Genomic DNA, 17,411 nt, shown 5'->3' on the forward strand with positions numbered 1-17,411 from the left:
TTGGTTTTGGACCTTGTAGGGGTGGGAAAGGGGGAATAAATTAACCAGCTTCCTGGATGCGTACTGTGGCGTGCTGGTTTTGAACGCCTGTATGGGCCTTTTTATGGGCGGTATGCCCCGCTTACTTAAATCTCGTAACTTTGTGAAACATTTCCTGTGAGAAATAAGCACATTGACCAAAAAAACGAACACCAGATCGTGAAAATATTTCAAATTAAATAAGTCAGATTTGTATCGATCAAATAAAACTAATCAGTAAACATAGGTATTCATTTGATCTCTCTTAGCCCAGCATATCCAATGCGCATTAAAAATCCATCGCTTACCGGAATTAATAACACACTTCAGTCGCTGTATTACGAATGAACACACTCATTAAAATAAATTTCTTCTAAACCCAGTTTAGCAATCGATCGTGCGTTGCGTTAGCTTTCTGCGTGGAGCTTTCCCATTGGAATTTCACTACCGTTCATCGATTCCCGATGATCGGATCGAATGAAGTCACCAACTAATCATACCGAACCCGGACCCACCGGTGGGCCGGTTGCGGGCTTATAGCCACAGCAAAACAGCTGCTGCTGTTGCACCCTTTCCAACACCACCGCAACCGCATTATTAACTTGTGACAGGAGTGTGCTAGCTATCTCCCACCCATGGGACCCTAAGCTACAGTCTGCAAGGTACGATATGAAGTCATATTTTACCGGGACCACCAGAAAGGGACAGAGAGTCGCTGCCTGCGTTGTGTGTGAGCTTTAATGCGCATGGAAAAGAAATATTGATATTCTTCTCATATGTCCATTCTGGCCACCCCAGGACCACGCTCGCTCGCTCGCTCGCTTACCACCCGTGCGAATGTGTCCCCGGGAGTCAACAGACCCTCGCGGTCCGTTCCTTCCATTTGCCGAATGGTGCGTCTATCCATTCGATGAGCCGGGCTATCGATTCATTACCCCGATTGACTATCGTCGTTATTCGATCAATATGTTCATGCTAGTGTTTGCAGGTTGCGATGGCACCTGCGGGGAAGAAAAAGGGCAGAAATCGAAGAAGCAAACCGAACGGCAGAGGACAACAGGGGTAGGGTCGTTTTTCTTGTGACTAATGGGCGTCAATAACAGTAATAACTGGTCAACAATGAGCTTCGATAGGATTTGGAAAATTGCTCCCTAATCACCGTGCCGTTAATCATTCGCGTTCGATTGGAACCTGGGGCCGATTATTGGGTGCAGTGTGCTAGGGAGGCTTGCAAAACGCGCTGGAGGTCGTTCAGCTACTCTACGGTTGGAGCAGAGGTTCTGTAGCCAAGGGTGTGGCCAAGCCGAGCTAAAAGGTTCCATCAGTCGCGTCTATTTAGTTATCAATTGCACACCTAGCCGGTGATGGGTGTCATCTGTCCCTGTACTGTCATACACTGCTGGAGGACTGCACACATTATTGAGCAATCAGTGAAAATGAGACACGCTAAGCTTAGAAGAAGAAAACAAACTCACAAATCCGACCAACTCCACCCATGAAGCATTAAAAGAGCTTTGGGTGCTTGGACGTGATCGCGTCTTGGGAACTGGATGCTGTAGCCATGTGGATATACACACATACACACGATGAGATGCCTACTGGTGTGGGTGTAATCCCAAGACTGACCCGTTTCCAACGACGATCCGGCGATCGAACGCAGGGGCACATTTCATTTTCGAACTCAAGCTTATTTATTTATTTATATTTGCGTTTCGAAGGTTTTTCCTTTTCGGACCACTTTCGGATCGAACCCTGAAGCTGCTCTTGGCGCAGATCCGCCACAGGGTGGGAGTGTGTGTACGTATGTGTGATGCACGAACATAACGATCTGCTGTTGCGGGGTAACGGTGGTGCCAGCCACCTTCACTGGACCAAGGTGTGAGGTCTATGGGTTACTACTTAATTCGCGCTGGCCTACGCATCATGGCGGGCGATTTGGTTTGCTACACACCCGGACCACCCCGCGGTCGCGGCACCGTCTGACTAATGGCTTATCGATTCGGTCGTTTCGATCGCATGATAAATGGTTTGTTTCAGCCCCGGGGAAACAGAGGGACACTGGAATGTTATTTGCTGGTTTTTGCCTATCGATGACACTTTTTGTTTTGTGTTTCATACCCCAGCGAAGCATGGGTGAGAGATATCTTCACTCGCTTTGAACCATGATGCGTGACTTTACTGTGCTTAAAATACAACTTTTAATTAATCCTCATGTTTTCTTTGTTGTGCGTACATCCAACTCAAACAGAAGTTTTGATAAATGTAACTGTTTCAAGTCCGTCCCGAACTCGTTACGCTCACTACGTACGCAGTGGGCTTGACTGTATCACATCCCATGCACTACTGCCTTGCTTTTTTCAATTTCGTCATCCGCTGACCACCGACCACGGGGGCACGGGGGTGAGTTTTGTAGGGCAAACATTTCAATAACTGACCATCTGGTCGGTCGCATTCTGCGCCGCGTCTACATTGCCCACTGCTGCAGTGCTAGGATTTCCGTCCTTCTTCCCTGTGCGGGGCAACACAATAAATCTCTTTCGCAATGGCAGCTTCATTCGTTTGCACTCGGGTGTGTGTGTGTGTTTTTTTGTCCCTGTCCCGATTCATTTCCTCTCCGACACCCGTTGCAACGGCTGCGTTGCTTGGGCCAGCAACCAACACCGGCAGCGTGAGTGGGGCAGCGGTTGCTGTGCGTGGGTTGGCAGGAATTGGTATCAGCACTATGGGACGGAGCACCGTTCCAATGCTGCGAAAGCGTCAGCAACACCCTGCTACCGCCCGCTCTCGCGGGTGAAGGATATTCGCAGGGAACGGGGGGATGGATTATGAGCTCATAAAATTGCCAACGATGCGTGTGCATACACAGCGAGACGAAGATGGCTAGAAATGCATGTTGTGTTGTGTTGATTGTGTGCGAGTGCTCGTCTTGCTGGCGCGAGCTTTTTAATATCGGTCGGCCCGGGAACGACCGTGTGCACACTCTTGCGGGTGTGCCGACGGCTTCGGCTTCGATGGGGTTTATTTTCTCATTGCAAAAGCTTCAGTTTTAACGATTATCACGCTCTAATTTAAACGTTATTTACAACGTTGCAGCGAGGCAGAGCACATGCACGCGGCGGCAACATTCCGCGGATAGTTTGCAGGCTAGAATCCTGGGAAGCCGGGCCTTGGCTTGGCGGGAATTGCTTCGAACGTTGTAATTAAGGCGACATATCGTGGTTGTAGCGAGCTGATAGTTATCAAGATGCACAGGGATTTAAATGACATTAATATTGCTCACAAACGCTGTAACACTGTACAGGGAACACGATTGCGCTTGTTTTACAAAGGAATTGGGCAGAGTGACGACTAAAGGCACGCGACGATTGATCTTACGCTTTAGACAGTGAATCTTAAAAAATCTCCAAATCATAGCTGATTTTTATCTCAATCATTTTGTGTTCAAACAGGGCGTACTAAATGCTTAACTCATGTGCAGTTTAACATTTGAACTGGTTGCATCCGTAGGGTATCTGGTGTAGTGATGGGTAGAGTTGGAAAAAATTTGGAGTCGACTCCGATCCGACACCGATAAATTCGGAATCAACTCCGGAAGGTAGGTCCGCGCTGCAATATCCGGAGTCGTTTAGAATCGTCCGGAGTCGTCCGGAGTCGCCCGGAGTCGGAGTCGTCCGAAGTCGCCGGGAGTCGTCTGGAGTCGTCTGGAGTCGCCCGCAGTCATCGGAGTCGTTCGGAGTCGTCCGGAATCGTTCGGAGTCTTCCGGAGTCATTCGGAGTCGCCCGAAGTCGCCCGGAGTCGTCTGGAGTCATCCAGAGTCGTTCGGAGTCATTCTACTCCAGACGACTCCGAACGACTCCAACTCCGGCGACTCCGGACGACTCCGTATGTCTCCGGAACACTCCGAACGACTCCGGACGACTCTGGACGATTCCGGAAGACTCCGGACAACTCCGAACGACTCCGACTCCGGGCGTATCTAGTGGTTCCATTTTGCCGGAGTCGGAATCGAACTAACAATAGTCTGCACTTACAGCACATCACTAATCTGGTGCATGCTGTGGTCGATTATCCAAAGCATTGCCAGGATTCTCCGATCAAAAGGTTATAATGATAATAATGTATCAAAATAAAAGGTATAGCAACAAGAAAAAAGCCTGCATAAAACCACTGCAACCCACAACGACTCATGTAGCTTTGTCCTGCTATTAAAATAGCCTAAACAAAATGCTAAAAACAAGTGTAAAAATAATTCTTTTGCTATGATTAGAAAGGCACTTACAAGTTTAAAATATACCTTTCAGTTGCACTCTCCCTTTTTTTCACCAATCAAATCATTCATCACCATCCCTTTTCGATTCTTTACATAATTTACTTACATAAATCCACTCATTACTATCCGGCGCCGCGATCGGATACTAGAAATCACTTCACCACACTTTGGGCCGGAGCGCGAACTAAAACCCTTGCTTAGGGAGGGCGGTAAAACGGCTCCCGAACCCAGCGTTGACATAAGTGGCCAAAAGCGCACATAAAAACTTATCCTAACAGGTGATTTTAGATGCTTTATTTTACTTTCCAAACCAGGCCACACCCCTCAATGCGCGGTGCCAACGGTTGGCAAAATAGAAAGGCTCACGCGCTATCGCTATCCACACTTTATTTGCTCACGCTCTGGCCCCATGCCGGCCGATGGCGGCGATGATGATGATGCAGTTGGGTTGGGAATCTCAAGCAGCTACACCTTGCGATAGGGGATTGTGTGTGTTTAGTCGGGTGAGGGAGTTTTTGTTATTCCACTTTTTTGCCTGCTTTTTTGTTGCTAATGTTGATTTAAAACGAAAAATTCTTCACCAGTCGAAAATCTGCTGGGCCATACACTACCCCGTTTGTGATGGCTTTTTATTTGGTTGGGGTGAAAGTGTTTTCGGTCGTCTTAGTCGCTTCTTGGGCGGTCGGTTTTAGTGCGGTAAGAGTTGGGGTTTCGCTATGCAACCTTCCAAAAAACGCATCTCCGACGTACACGCTTTGAAGACGACAGAGAGAAAAAAAATAATAAAAACACACCAACAGAAATGAAAGTAAAAGCAAACTGTTTAGGGTGCTGAAATTAAAAACAAACTACCCGGCCAACGAACAAAAACCAACGGCAAACCGGACGCTGTGTAATGGAACGGCACACATTAGCACTTAATGCGGTGCGAACATGATGCATTTGATTCGATTTCGGTTGGCCGGGCGTCATCAAGCGTCACAGGCTAAATGGGAGGGTAAGGTGGAGCAGAGAAGGAGGTAAAAATAAACGAACTCACCCTCTCATTCTCCCGACTTGTGTCAAGCGCAAAAGCAAAAGAAAAAACAAAAAAAGAAGTAAACTCTTTTGGGGCCTAATCGGTCAAATATAAAAGTTAACAACATTCTCTTCCGGCGCTTCCACTGTACCTGCCGAGTGGCAGAAGGGTGAACAAATTTTTATGGTTTCCTAGATGAACCGCACACACACACACACACACGACTGCAGCCATACCATCCCGGTACAGGAAACCTTTTACTTCAGGTGAAAATGAGGAAGGTTGGGAGGGGCGAAAGTTGAAGAAAGGCGCCCGATGGTGTTGGGATCGTTTTACGTTTCGATTCAGCTTTTTTTGTTTGTTTGCTGCCGATGCTCTTCCATTTCTTTTTGCAAACCGGAAACCGGAAGGGACCGGTTGATGGTGTTTGCAAAGGAAGCGTCTCGTTGATGTTGTGCCGCTCCCAAGTACAGCGGCACTCGAGCCAGTCGCACACGGCGCCCGAGCTTGTGCGCCGCCTCCCCACGGTTTATTTGCATAACGCGGCAACATAAATGTCGCTGTGATCGTAGCGCGCGCGCCAGCGGGCCGGAATGCATTCGCAGTTTGTGTGTGGAGGTTACTGGTGTATGTGTGTGTGGCCTTTTGAAATGCCAAAGACAGGGCGCTAAAGCAGGACGGGAAACGAACCCTGATGGCGGAAGACGCTCCGCGTCAAAGAAGCGAAAATTGACCGGATAAGTGAGCGTTACGAGTCTATTTGATGAAGTTATTCCACGCGCGCGGAGGTAGGTGGAAATTGGTTTAGCGGAGCGCGGAGGAAATGGAGGAAACAGGAAAAGGGAAGGCGAAGCATGGGGTGGGGGGAAGAGGTCGGGCTAAGCTAATGCTAATAGGAAAAGGTCGGAAAAGGTTGTGCGCCGGGCGGTCGCACACACTGTGACAATCTGATGATTAGGGTGGCCCGTAGTATGATGTTGTTACAATTTCAACCCCGAACTGCTCTTCTTGGCTCAAGATCGCTTTGACAAGGGAAAGCAAGACACGAGTCGGAAAACTTAGCAGCCGACCTTTGGGAAAGCTTCCATCAAGTGAAGGGGGAATTCAACTCGGGACAGTTGATGTGCTATCGTAAGGTGGTGTTTTCTATTTTTTTGTTTTCTTTGGATGATCTTTACTTATATAGAAATGCTCAGAGACATTTCAATCGGCTCAGAACAGAATAGTAAACCTTTAATGATAGATCTAGCCTAAAAAAAGAATTTAATTCAGTATACATTATATGCAAAAATGTTGCTTCTTTGCTAGGAAGTAGTCGCTGTGATCAAATGCGGTTTTGCATTGCATTTCTTTGCTATCCGATAGCGAGCTGCTAAACATCTCACATGTGTTATGAGTGCGAGAGAAGAAAAAACGAGTCCACTGATTAGCTGCTCCTCACCCTCTTGTGGCAACAACAGCTGATTTCGCGAGTTACTTTAATTGATAGAAAAAACTCGTAGCCACATCGGAAATTGTGGGGTCCCATTTAGAGCCCTAATGTACTCTACCCTGTTCACGCTCCTTGCGTCTCTACCCTGCCCTCTCTAAGGCGGGGCTGATGTAGCGAATTAAGATAATCATTTCATTGAACCGCCCCGGGGACAAGCTCTGAAAGGCATGTGTGTACGCGAAAATGCCGTCCAATTAGCTCGCCTGACAAGCAACCGTCAACGGGCGACAGCGGGGAGCGATCGCGGTGTCGCCGATCGTGTGTGTGCTGAGCGAGGTGAATGCAAAGGAGCTACCGGGCCGAATCCCTCGCAGTACTATCCCGGTTCGGTGGCGATTGAGAAGGGAGGGCCAAAGGCTAAAAGTCTGACAAACTTTTCGTTGCATAAGTAACGCGCGCAGGCAGGACTGCGCGAAACTCCCGCGAAAAGCGAAAGTTTGCGAGCAAAGCATAATGCAGCTTTTGAGGGACGGCGTATCGGGTGCAGAAAATAGACACATTAGATCGTCTGGGCCTAGACCGGGACGGGTCAGAGACGTAACAGTGTTTGTGTGTGTGTGTGGGCGATCAGTGGTGGATGGTGTTCGTTTTCATTAAAAGCAAACATCATTATTTGCTGCGGCGCAGGAGGAAATCGAGTCGAGTGATTGCCATTTCATTGGAGGCCCGTTGTACCATTGAGCCACCCTAAATGGGTGATTGTAGCAAGAGAGAAAGAGCGATATAAATAAAACAGCCCCGCTGTAGTGTGTTTTCTATCGATCGTCAAAACCGTTCCCCGATCACCGCTTTTTAGCATGCGCTGGATGAAAGGTTTTCAATTTTTCGTACCGCCAACCGCCCCGCCAACAATGGTGGTGGTGGTGGTAAAATTCCTAAATTCCTCAACGTTTCACTACAGTAAAGCAAACAACATAAATATTAAACTAGGCAAAATAAACATTGCTTGAACCGGCTGCCCCGGAGACCTTAGCGCGAGCTGAAAAAGATCATCGCCGCACGGTTTGGTGGGACAAACGAGGGTTCGGTGGTTGGTAGCCCTGATGCGAAGGATCAGTTTCTCGCAGCGTACCCTGCAAAAGGAAAGGGATCGCAATGGGGCAGCCTCCCATCTATCACGATCGCGATCTTTTGTGTACGTTTGTCTAGGCGGCTGGTGGCGCTCCGTAGGTTGTTGCGTAAGTTTTGAATAGTTTTTGCACAAGACCAGCCGGAATGCTTGTATTGACAAATCTCTTTTGTCGTAGTTTGAAGTGCGGCCCAAGTAACCAATGGCTAGGAGGACATTTTTCCTCATGTTTTATTAGGAGAATAATCACATAATTTGAAGAACATTTTCTTTTTGCACCAGTTTAATCGTTTTTTTTCTATCAATCTGTTTGAAGTCGATAAAAAATGCATAAACGAACAGGTAACCGGGTCACGCGAATCAGCTTTTTCTGGGGCCACAGGCTTTGTGAAACGGTGTAATACGAGAAGGGCACAAAATATGAATATTAATTTATACACTTTTTTTCTCGCATTTTTCATTTCTTATTCGATTCGACAGCATCGACAGCGATTCGTGTTTTGCGTTGTTGTGGCGGGGTTTTTTTTACTCTTTCTCTCTCTCGTCATTGCTCGAATTATAATCATATTCAAGCACCTTCAAGCAATTTGTTTCGATCGCCATGAGCTCCGTCCACCGCGGCCGTTGCTTGTGAAATTCTTCTTGCGACTAGAAACAGACGGGCCAGAACAGCGGCACAAATCGAAGCCACTCTTAATTAGCATTAGGCAGCGTACCATACATGACACGCTGACAAATTCATGACGCCAAGCCCCTTTTTTTTGTTGGTGTGCGGTGGGGAGACCCCGGTCTGGTAAATGTGTGCCCGGGCGAGTGGTGATGCAAGGTATTTACTTGAACGCTGGAATAAAGCTCCAAGCCTAGCCACGGTGCAGTCGGTTCGTGATTAGCTGTGGATTTTTGAACGCATGCGACAGAGAGAGGGGAAAATGTAGCCGAAAGGGTTAGAAAATTTGAAACTTTGCCAACACTGGGGCAACACTAGGGCTTCCATGCCGTACTCTTTGGCTTGCTGCTGCTGCTGCTTATTGAACGGCAAAAGTGCCGTTCGGTACTGTACCTATTTCTCCGATAGTTTTCGCGCAAGTTTCATTATTCTTTTTCGTGACCCAAAATCAAGCTTAATTGCATATTATTTCCCTTTCTGCTGCAGGCAGAATGCAGCTGGGTTTGGCCTGGGTTCGCATGAGGGAAGGAAATCTGATGCAGGGATTGGTAAGTTGTTTTCTATGTTTTCTATTGTCACGATTGTTGGCAAAGGATGGCCTGCGGGTGTGCATGGGAGCGGAGGTAGTCTTGAATGTAAATAGTTTAATTAGAAACGAGTGCTCGATGCAGTTTCATAAGCAAGTATGTGAGGCAATCTCGTTTGTGGCTTTCATAAATATTGAAGATTTAACTATTCAAATCAATAGATATAGAATGCCTGTTGGTTAGTTAGTGGGAAACTGTAGATCTCTTTTATTATAAAGAAAAAAGAACTAAAATTAAGATTTTTAAAAGCAATTCAAATTCAATTATTTCTTAGTACACCATTGCCTAGCTGGCAACATTGGGTCCCAACATAGAGTTTTGTATTCCACTTCTTCCAGTTGTTTCCCACTCAACGGGCTCGAATCAGCGTATCGTTTGAAGGGTTCAGTGTTTCACTTTTACTTTTTCCGACCACTTTCATTTCCTTCACCATTAAAAGCGGCAACCGGCAGTCAACATTTCAATTGTTCGTTGTCGAGTGATACAATGTTCACGATCAACTTCAGCAACATAAGCAGCTGCCGTGGCAGGGCAATAAGCCGCTACGGTTTCCGATGCCATGCAGAAGGCGCGCTGACTTACTGACTTACGTTACGATCGCATGCAAATAGGGAAGGTTGGCACAAAGTTCACTGTATATCTTTTGCAACCCATCTTACCCCCAAATGGCTCTGCTAGATGATATTGGTCCAAATAAAATTGGCTACAAATTTTACGCTCGAGCTCGATCACGTGCAGTAGCATAAAAGACACCTAGCGGGGAGAAGAAATAATTGCTTTCGATTGATATGTTCCAATTTTTGGGTAACATAAGCCACATTATGTACCACGAAAAAACACTAGCCGCAGCCCAGTTCCTTCTGCTGACGCGCGCAAAACAAAAGGAAAGGAAAAACAACCTGCAACAACCCATTAGCAGGCTGCTTAAAATTACCTCACCCAATAACTGTTAATTATTGATCGGGCCCCGTACGCATAAATGTTTGCTTTCCTGTTTCGCCTCTCGCTCCGCCTTTAGCTCCATCCCGCATACATCGATCAGCAACGAGAAACAATCTAACGGCGTACACGGTATACGGGCGTCGGTGCAACAGTGCATCCGTTTTGTTGTGCTGCTGCTTCTTTCAACTGTTAAACTTTACACAACGCCTCACGCCTTTTGTACCGCTAGCCGGTATGCCGTTGCATTCGAATGTGGTTGACCTGTGCTACGTTGCAATTGGGGTGTGTATTGCTGTTTTGCTCACTTTTCCTTTAAACAGAAGCAGGAGCATTCGCTTGTTTCGTTTCGATTGCACCGGCCAACACCTTCTAACCTCGAGGGGAGTTTCGGGACAAGGGAAGGGTGTTGCGTGAGCTGCTTATATATGCTGGAATGCGTACCATGAGAAAAAAAAACGCAGAAAAGTACGTGCAACTGATAAGAATGCTTGTTCCGTAAGGTTCTTTGGGATTGCATCTTCTTTACAATTCGTTTTTAAGTCTGAATGTGTAGATGGACACAAAGAACTATATCATTGATTATTTGCAAACCATTAAGCATAAATAGGTGTGTGTGTGTGTGTGTGTGTGTGTGTGTGTGTGTGTTTTTTATGCAAATGCTTTTAATTTGCCTCTTTGTTTCCATTTTTTAATTTACTTATGCGAAGTAGAGCAGCAACAATTTCCAAAACAATACACACCACCGCTAAGGGAACATCGCTACAAAGCAAAACTTGTTTGTTCCCACAGCTGCATTGCAACCTATCCCCCTGTTTTGAACTAAAATTGCATGCAACTGCATAAAATAATGGTGAAAAACATGCGTTTTTGGTTGTCAATAGTGGCAACGGCAACAAAAGCAGCAAACAAAAAAATCATTCCCTACCATGATGCGCCGATGTTCGCACAGACGAAGAACAAAAAAAAACTGCTCTCAAAACAAGTTTAATGCGTTGTGTTATCTGCCCGCGCTGAGACGAGGATTTCGAACGGAAAGGACACAGAAAGATGAGGCAAAAATGCTTGTATCGCAATAAGCTGTCATCGGCATATGCATTGGTTTGATAACCGTGATGAGTTGCAATTAAGCACGCGCGCGCGCTCGCTGAGTGCATGGGCTTCTACTCACTTCCGTTATGATTTATGTTTGGTTGCCTTCAGATAAGCGGTAAAATTTTAGATTAAAAGAATTCGAATTTTCAGAAAATATGGAGTGAACGTCCTTTAAATAAAATCATTGTTTTTTTTAATTTCCAAAGAGACTATCGAACCCCATGGCCCGCTGTCCAACGGGTCTTTCCTCCGCCCGTATGAGTAATCTCTTTCTCAATTGCTGGCGTTGAAATCGCACGAGCAATGCAACATTTTAAGCCACCAAGTTAAAGGCAACGATCGCAAACTCGCGCCACGATCGCTATCACAAAGCAAAAGTAAGCGATGGTGAAGATGATTATACCAAAAAAAAAAGCTGGCCCACACCAGATCCCCGTACCAATCGCACATGTATATAGCATTCATTTTTTTATCTCACACACGTCAACAACTTCGATCAATCGACACGCAAACCGAAACGGAATGGTGAGCCGGTCAACCCCCCAAAAGTTTGAATGCAGCTGCAAATGACTTATGAGTAATGAGTTCGCCGTTCTCACCCACCGAATGCCATTTGCATTTTCCTGTCCACCCCTTTAAACATACGCATAGGCACCGACACAAAAAATGCATAACGGAGAGGTTAAAAGCTGCCCCCCCCCCTCCTCTTCAACCCTCCGCTTTGCGCGTGTGTGCTTGCAATGTGATGCACGCACGCTTGCGCTCTGAATTTTAGTGATTGAAGTGATTTTGATGGCTGATGGATTCGACACTGGGGCGGCGAGCAGGACTCGCCTCCAGTACCAGCGCGCGCAGTTCTGTTTGCGCACCGAAGGCAAGCACCACCACAACTCCCCCTTTGACGGGTCATTTATTTTTCGACGAAAGCAACGAACCCGAGACCCGAGACCGTAAGAAATGAATAGCGCAAAATAAAACCCGCACAGAGTGAGTTGACTGATTTGGTTGGGAAAAGGAGGGGCAATGAAATGAATAAGAAGTGCTGCAAAATTTGCACTGTTGGAATTCTCACCCATTTTGAAGGCAAATTAAGCTGCGCGGGAAAGAAGAAAAAAAACGCGAAGGTAAAAGCCACATTCCGTCCACATGGTGGATGTGGCATGTGCGTCCGCATTGGCCGTTTTGCTGGCTGCGTTAATCCGCGGCAGGACGATCCTCACAGCACTGTTTTTTTTCTTTCTTCCTGTGCGGGTTTGCGCTTCACACAAAGAGTCATCCTCCCAGATAAATGAACGATTGCCAAAATCCCGCCAGCGAAAGGTGCGTGAAACAGATTGATGCAAAACCGAATGTGCAGCTCGATTGATTGATGTCAGGATTGGCCGGGACTAAAGCGCAACAGAAAAAAAAAAACGCGGAGCTGAACAAAACGTACCAGCCAATGAAAGCAATAAGACCACCTCCATCCGAAACCGGGCGTGGGAGGGCACGGTACACCGGTGTGTGGTGTGCTTGAATCGGTGCCGAAAACAAGCGTTTCCTTGTTCCCGACCAGCTGAAGCTGTTGTTTGAGTTTCTTTTTTTGTTGTTGTTGTTGCGGTGAGGCTAAAAGGTTTCTTACAACGCCTCCCAAAGTAATGAAGCATTTCGATTAATGGTGGCCAATGCTTACGCGCTGGGTTGCACTCTGAATGCAATCTAATGAATCGCGATTCATACCGGTACACGGGTGGTGGGTCGTTTTTTTTGCGCTGTATGGCTTACAGCCGATCGGGTGGCTTATGAAGTCATTCCGATTCCGGCCCGAAAGGTGACTTTGGTGGTAAAATGATTACAATGCGGTGCATTGTGTGTCCGCGGTTTGGGCAACCGAGATGAATGTGTCGTACCCCAGTGATGCTATTGAGCGCTTTAATTTAAAAAACTGACGAAGCGCAATCGATATGTGTGTATTAAGCAGGATGACTAGCGTCCATTGTATCGGATAATCGTGTGATTAATGCATTTTGGGTTTGCTGGATTTGATTTGGGTGTAATATTTTGGATTTTATGATACGAGACTCTTGCATTCTATTTTTATGATTTTTTGTCTATGTATTTGCGAACGTGTTATAAACTTTTGATAGTTAGACGCTTGTGTTTGAATGAAGTGTTGACGTAATTTCCACCCCGTAAACGTCAATCTTCAAACTCCAAAAAAGATAGAGAAGATCATAAACCGCTCCAATAGCAGAACAGTCCACTCATCCTACTAGAAATTCCGGAGTTATTTTCTAATTACATTATCACGTCATCGCTCTCAGCGTCAATTCTTAACCGGCGTAGCTCAGCCCGGCAAACAGCATCTTCCGATCCGTTTATCGGTCCGTTCATCTTATCTGTTCGACCGCTCCGTTCCACCGTTCCGGGTTTTTTTTTTGCCACCACTTTCGCGAGAGATCATAAATTATAATCCATAAATAGTCAAAAACGAATGTTGTCTTGCAAACCCGGGGGAGAACGATTTCTGCCACGATAAAGTGGCAGTGCGGAAGACCGATACGGCGCTGCAAGAAAATCGATCAATACACACACACACACGCGCGCGCGCCTTCGAACGGAGAAAGAGGGCGCCAGGAGTGGGAGAAAGAGGGAGGCAACTTCTGGATTTGGTGAGGAAAACGAAGAATACAGAGGAAAGCACAATACAGCGCGGGAGGGGAAGATACAACATGCAGAACACGCCATGTTCGTCGTTGACCGTGGCCCGTCGTCCAAACGGGCGCGCAACAATGTTGCCCAAAAGGCCAAACCGCCGTGGATGCCGCCGTGTGAGCTGCATTCGGCTTCCTGTGCTGCACGCTGTCCACGCTGTGTACCGAACCTGCCCCGCCTCGCTCGCGCAACCCCGCTGTTACGCTGTCACAGCGCTTTTCACCGTAATCCGTAGCAAGCGATCGTTTGTGTGTGTGTGTGCGCGCCCCACGCTAACAAAACCCTGCACATCCCGCTTGATCATCGAAGGCGACCGAGAATAATCCGTGATCGGTTCTTCTTCTTCTTCTTATTTTTGTTGTTGTTTCACTTAATCTCATCCACCCAGCCGCGGCAGGGGCAGGGGCCACCACATACTGGTACCAGCACTCCCGGACGTTTACCCTTCCCAAAGCCGCCCTGGCGATCATGCAATTCGTCGCCGCCGCCGCCGCCAGTGTATCGCTGGTGCTTTTGTTGGCGAGGCCATTCCTCCCACCAGCGCACGAGGCTGGCCTTCGTTTCGCCGGATCGATAAGCAGCCGGCAAAATGTGCGGCGGCAAGTCATCATGCATGGGGGATGACTTTCGCAGGTCAAGATTTGGACCAAGAATGTGCTGGTGAAAGTAAACAATTTGGGGCGCGCACGATTGGCGGTAAGCAAGTACACGCTGTCGGTGCAAGGTGGTGGGTTGACGCTGAAACAATGGCAATAATTTCATAATTAAATATGTTTGACTTGTTGTTTTTTTTTTTAAATCGGGTTTGTCGCTTTGTGTTGCAAGCTGCGTCCAACTTTCCATTGTGGTCGTCACCCTTTTCGATAATAATTGTAAATCGGTGCCGCTGGAAACAAGAGGGTCTGTCACAGATAACTTCACACAACGCACCGAACACGAGCAGAATATAAATCAATTGCCAAGGAGCGTTCGCTTGTGTCAAACGGTCGCAATAAAACGCTCGCACAGGTTTGGTTTGCACAGGAAATCGCTCCCGGCTTAGCCGCGGATACCCTTGTCTGCGCACATGGCCCAAAACAGTGCCAAAAGTGAGCGGAAGAATTAAGAACCTTCCATGCTTCACACTTGCTTCGCTAGCATACGAAAAGGGAATTAATTTCTTAGGGCGGCCCACAGGGGCGCGCTAAAGCTGAACATCCGAATCGAATCGATTCGTGTGAGTGTGTTTTTTTTTTTTGGTTCTTGTTGTTCGCTGCTTGGCTTGCTACCCAGTTGACTTTGCCGTTTGCAATGTCCTTTAACTTTATCGCACCCAATTAAGGGTTTTTGGGAAGGAAGTTCCACACCGCCGAAGTGCGTCGCGGAAGCTTAGCGCGCCGGGTCAGCGTGCGTGTAGCATTCTGGCTTGTAAGTTCTTGCCACACGTCTTCACGCATCCGGGACGGGCGATCGCGCATAAATCCGTGCTAGGAGTGGTGGCTGTTGAAAGGCAAGGGAAAACAAATAATCCTTTGACTGTGCTTCGAGTAGCATTTATCCGTGGTGAAGTGGAAAGCAAAAATTAAACTGATTAGATTTTTTTCCAACTAGATTGTTTCTTGTTGTCAAACTCAATATGAATAATGTCTTTGATATCATGGACAAGAACAATTCAAAAATCAAATGCTGATTTAATGCTTAAAAGTTAGAAAATAAAAATAAAAATTACTATTTCACTAATGGTTGCTTGAATCTTTTCAAATGATTATCCTGGATATTTTCAACTGACTTTTTGATTATCAATCTTGCCAGCGTATTTATTGCATCGTTGATTTAGTTGAAATATCAACGCAAATTCAATTTAAATTACAAAACTGTGCGTTTTACACTTTTATAGCGCAGCACAAATCATCATCCTCCCTCCATTGCCCCACCTCAAGCAGGGAGTTTAATAGCTCTACAGTAACATATTTAATACGCCAACTTCCCGCACGTCTGACGGTGCGTATAATTACCATTTGTGCCACCACAGAGCTTCACCAATTTATTGTAAATTTGACACTTGACACTGCGTGGGCAACGGAAGCTCATCCAAATGTGCGCTCACACACAAACACACATTGCACCTCCTTGCTGCCCAGGGCAGCTGCTGGGCAACAAACGCCCGATTTCCCCCAACTGTGCAATATTTCAGGTGCACAGTTCTTCTGTTCCCGCTGGGTTCCAGGTTTATGGAGAAAGAAAAGAAAAAACGCGCGCCCCACGGGTAAGTGCGGCTGGAATTATTCAAACTCATCGGGTGGTGTGCCATCTTTTGCCGGTTATATATTTGGTTTTGCGGTGAAATTCCTTCGTGCAGCGGCAGCAGCAGTCACCACCCACGAGGAGAGAGCGAGCGAAGGCGATGGTAGACACCGTTGGAGCTGATAGTAAATAGCACGTGAGGGAGAATAGATGAAGTATCACGCCGCTGGGGTGTTGTGTGATAGCTTGTAGAATATTGCGCAAGTGGCTCGTAAGCACGATTTACTTAAAGTATTTAAAAAATAATCCTTGATTGATGTTGATGTTTAAAGATAAGTAAAAATAATTGTACATTTCTTACCGGTACTCCGTCTTCTGCTTGGTCGCTCCGTTGAGTTTTGTGATGTGTACGTTGATTTTCGGATTGGGGTTGAAAATGTATTATAGCACTGAATTCGTCGCTACAAAACTGCCAATCAAACGCGTGCAATCACTCAATTTTGCTGCTGCACTTCACTCACACGCACACACTTATTCAACGTAACTATAGCCTCATTTTCAGCGTGAAATGATTTGATTTTTTTTTCATACATAAAATTAAATATACAAACACGACGGGCACACTTTTGGCAATCAATTTTCACCACCAGCTTCGGCGAAAGATACGAAACACACGGTAATGCACACGAACGAGGCCAATCCGAGCGATTGGCCCAACCGATCACAGCTATTTTTTCTTTACATTTGCATAACTTCACATGCAAATTGAAACACGCGTGGCACTATTGCAAAACGGTGCACTTTTCAGCGGATTTTCTGTTTTGTGGTTGTATATTTGCTTGCTCTAACCGAACCGATCACGATCACCTAAAGTGGGAATGGAATAGGAGTTTTTGATAAATTACAAAAATACTACTATTTGTTGTAACATTAGAAGGAAATCAGGTTGCACATTACAAGAAGAATTTAATAACGGAATATAAAACTAAATTGCAACGTGCTAATACAATAGACGAACTATTCACTACCCACTAAAGTGTACAAATAAGTATCTATTTCTTGATCATGAGAGCAGCCCGATGAACCTGACGAAAACTATAAAAGAAATACGCACAGGGTGTGGAATTCTTTGCGCGTTCGGAAGTAGCAGAAGGGAAAAACAATCAACACACACACACACATACACACAGGGTCAAACGAATGTAAGCTCGTTGGATGGTACAAACACATAGCAAACGCATGTTTCAACCCTTAAAAGCACACACATACAAACACATACAATCGCACGTCCAGGTACGCACAAACACTCGGGGAGGAAAAGCAGGCGCGTACGCACCG

The 17,411-nt window shown here is 46.4% G+C and overlaps 1 protein-coding gene across 3 annotated transcripts in view; it reads right to left on the reverse strand.

Moving 5' to 3' along the window:
• The window catches only part of LOC121602420 (F-box/LRR-repeat protein 7), a 69,658-nt gene that overhangs the window by 50,321 nt on the left and 1,926 nt on the right, over nucleotides 1-17,411 (reverse strand). For all 3 annotated transcript variants that reach the window (XM_041931193.1, XM_041931199.1, XM_041931187.1), the window contains exon 2: nucleotides 16,435-16,940. The gene's annotated coding sequence lies outside the window, so the exon portion shown is untranslated. The remainder of the gene's footprint in view (nucleotides 1-16,434; nucleotides 16,941-17,411) is intronic.

The sequence above is a fragment of the Anopheles merus genome, chromosome 2R (assembly GCF_017562075.2).
Source record: "Anopheles merus strain MAF chromosome 2R, AmerM5.1, whole genome shotgun sequence".
NCBI lineage: Eukaryota > Metazoa > Arthropoda > Insecta > Diptera > Culicidae > Anopheles > Anopheles merus.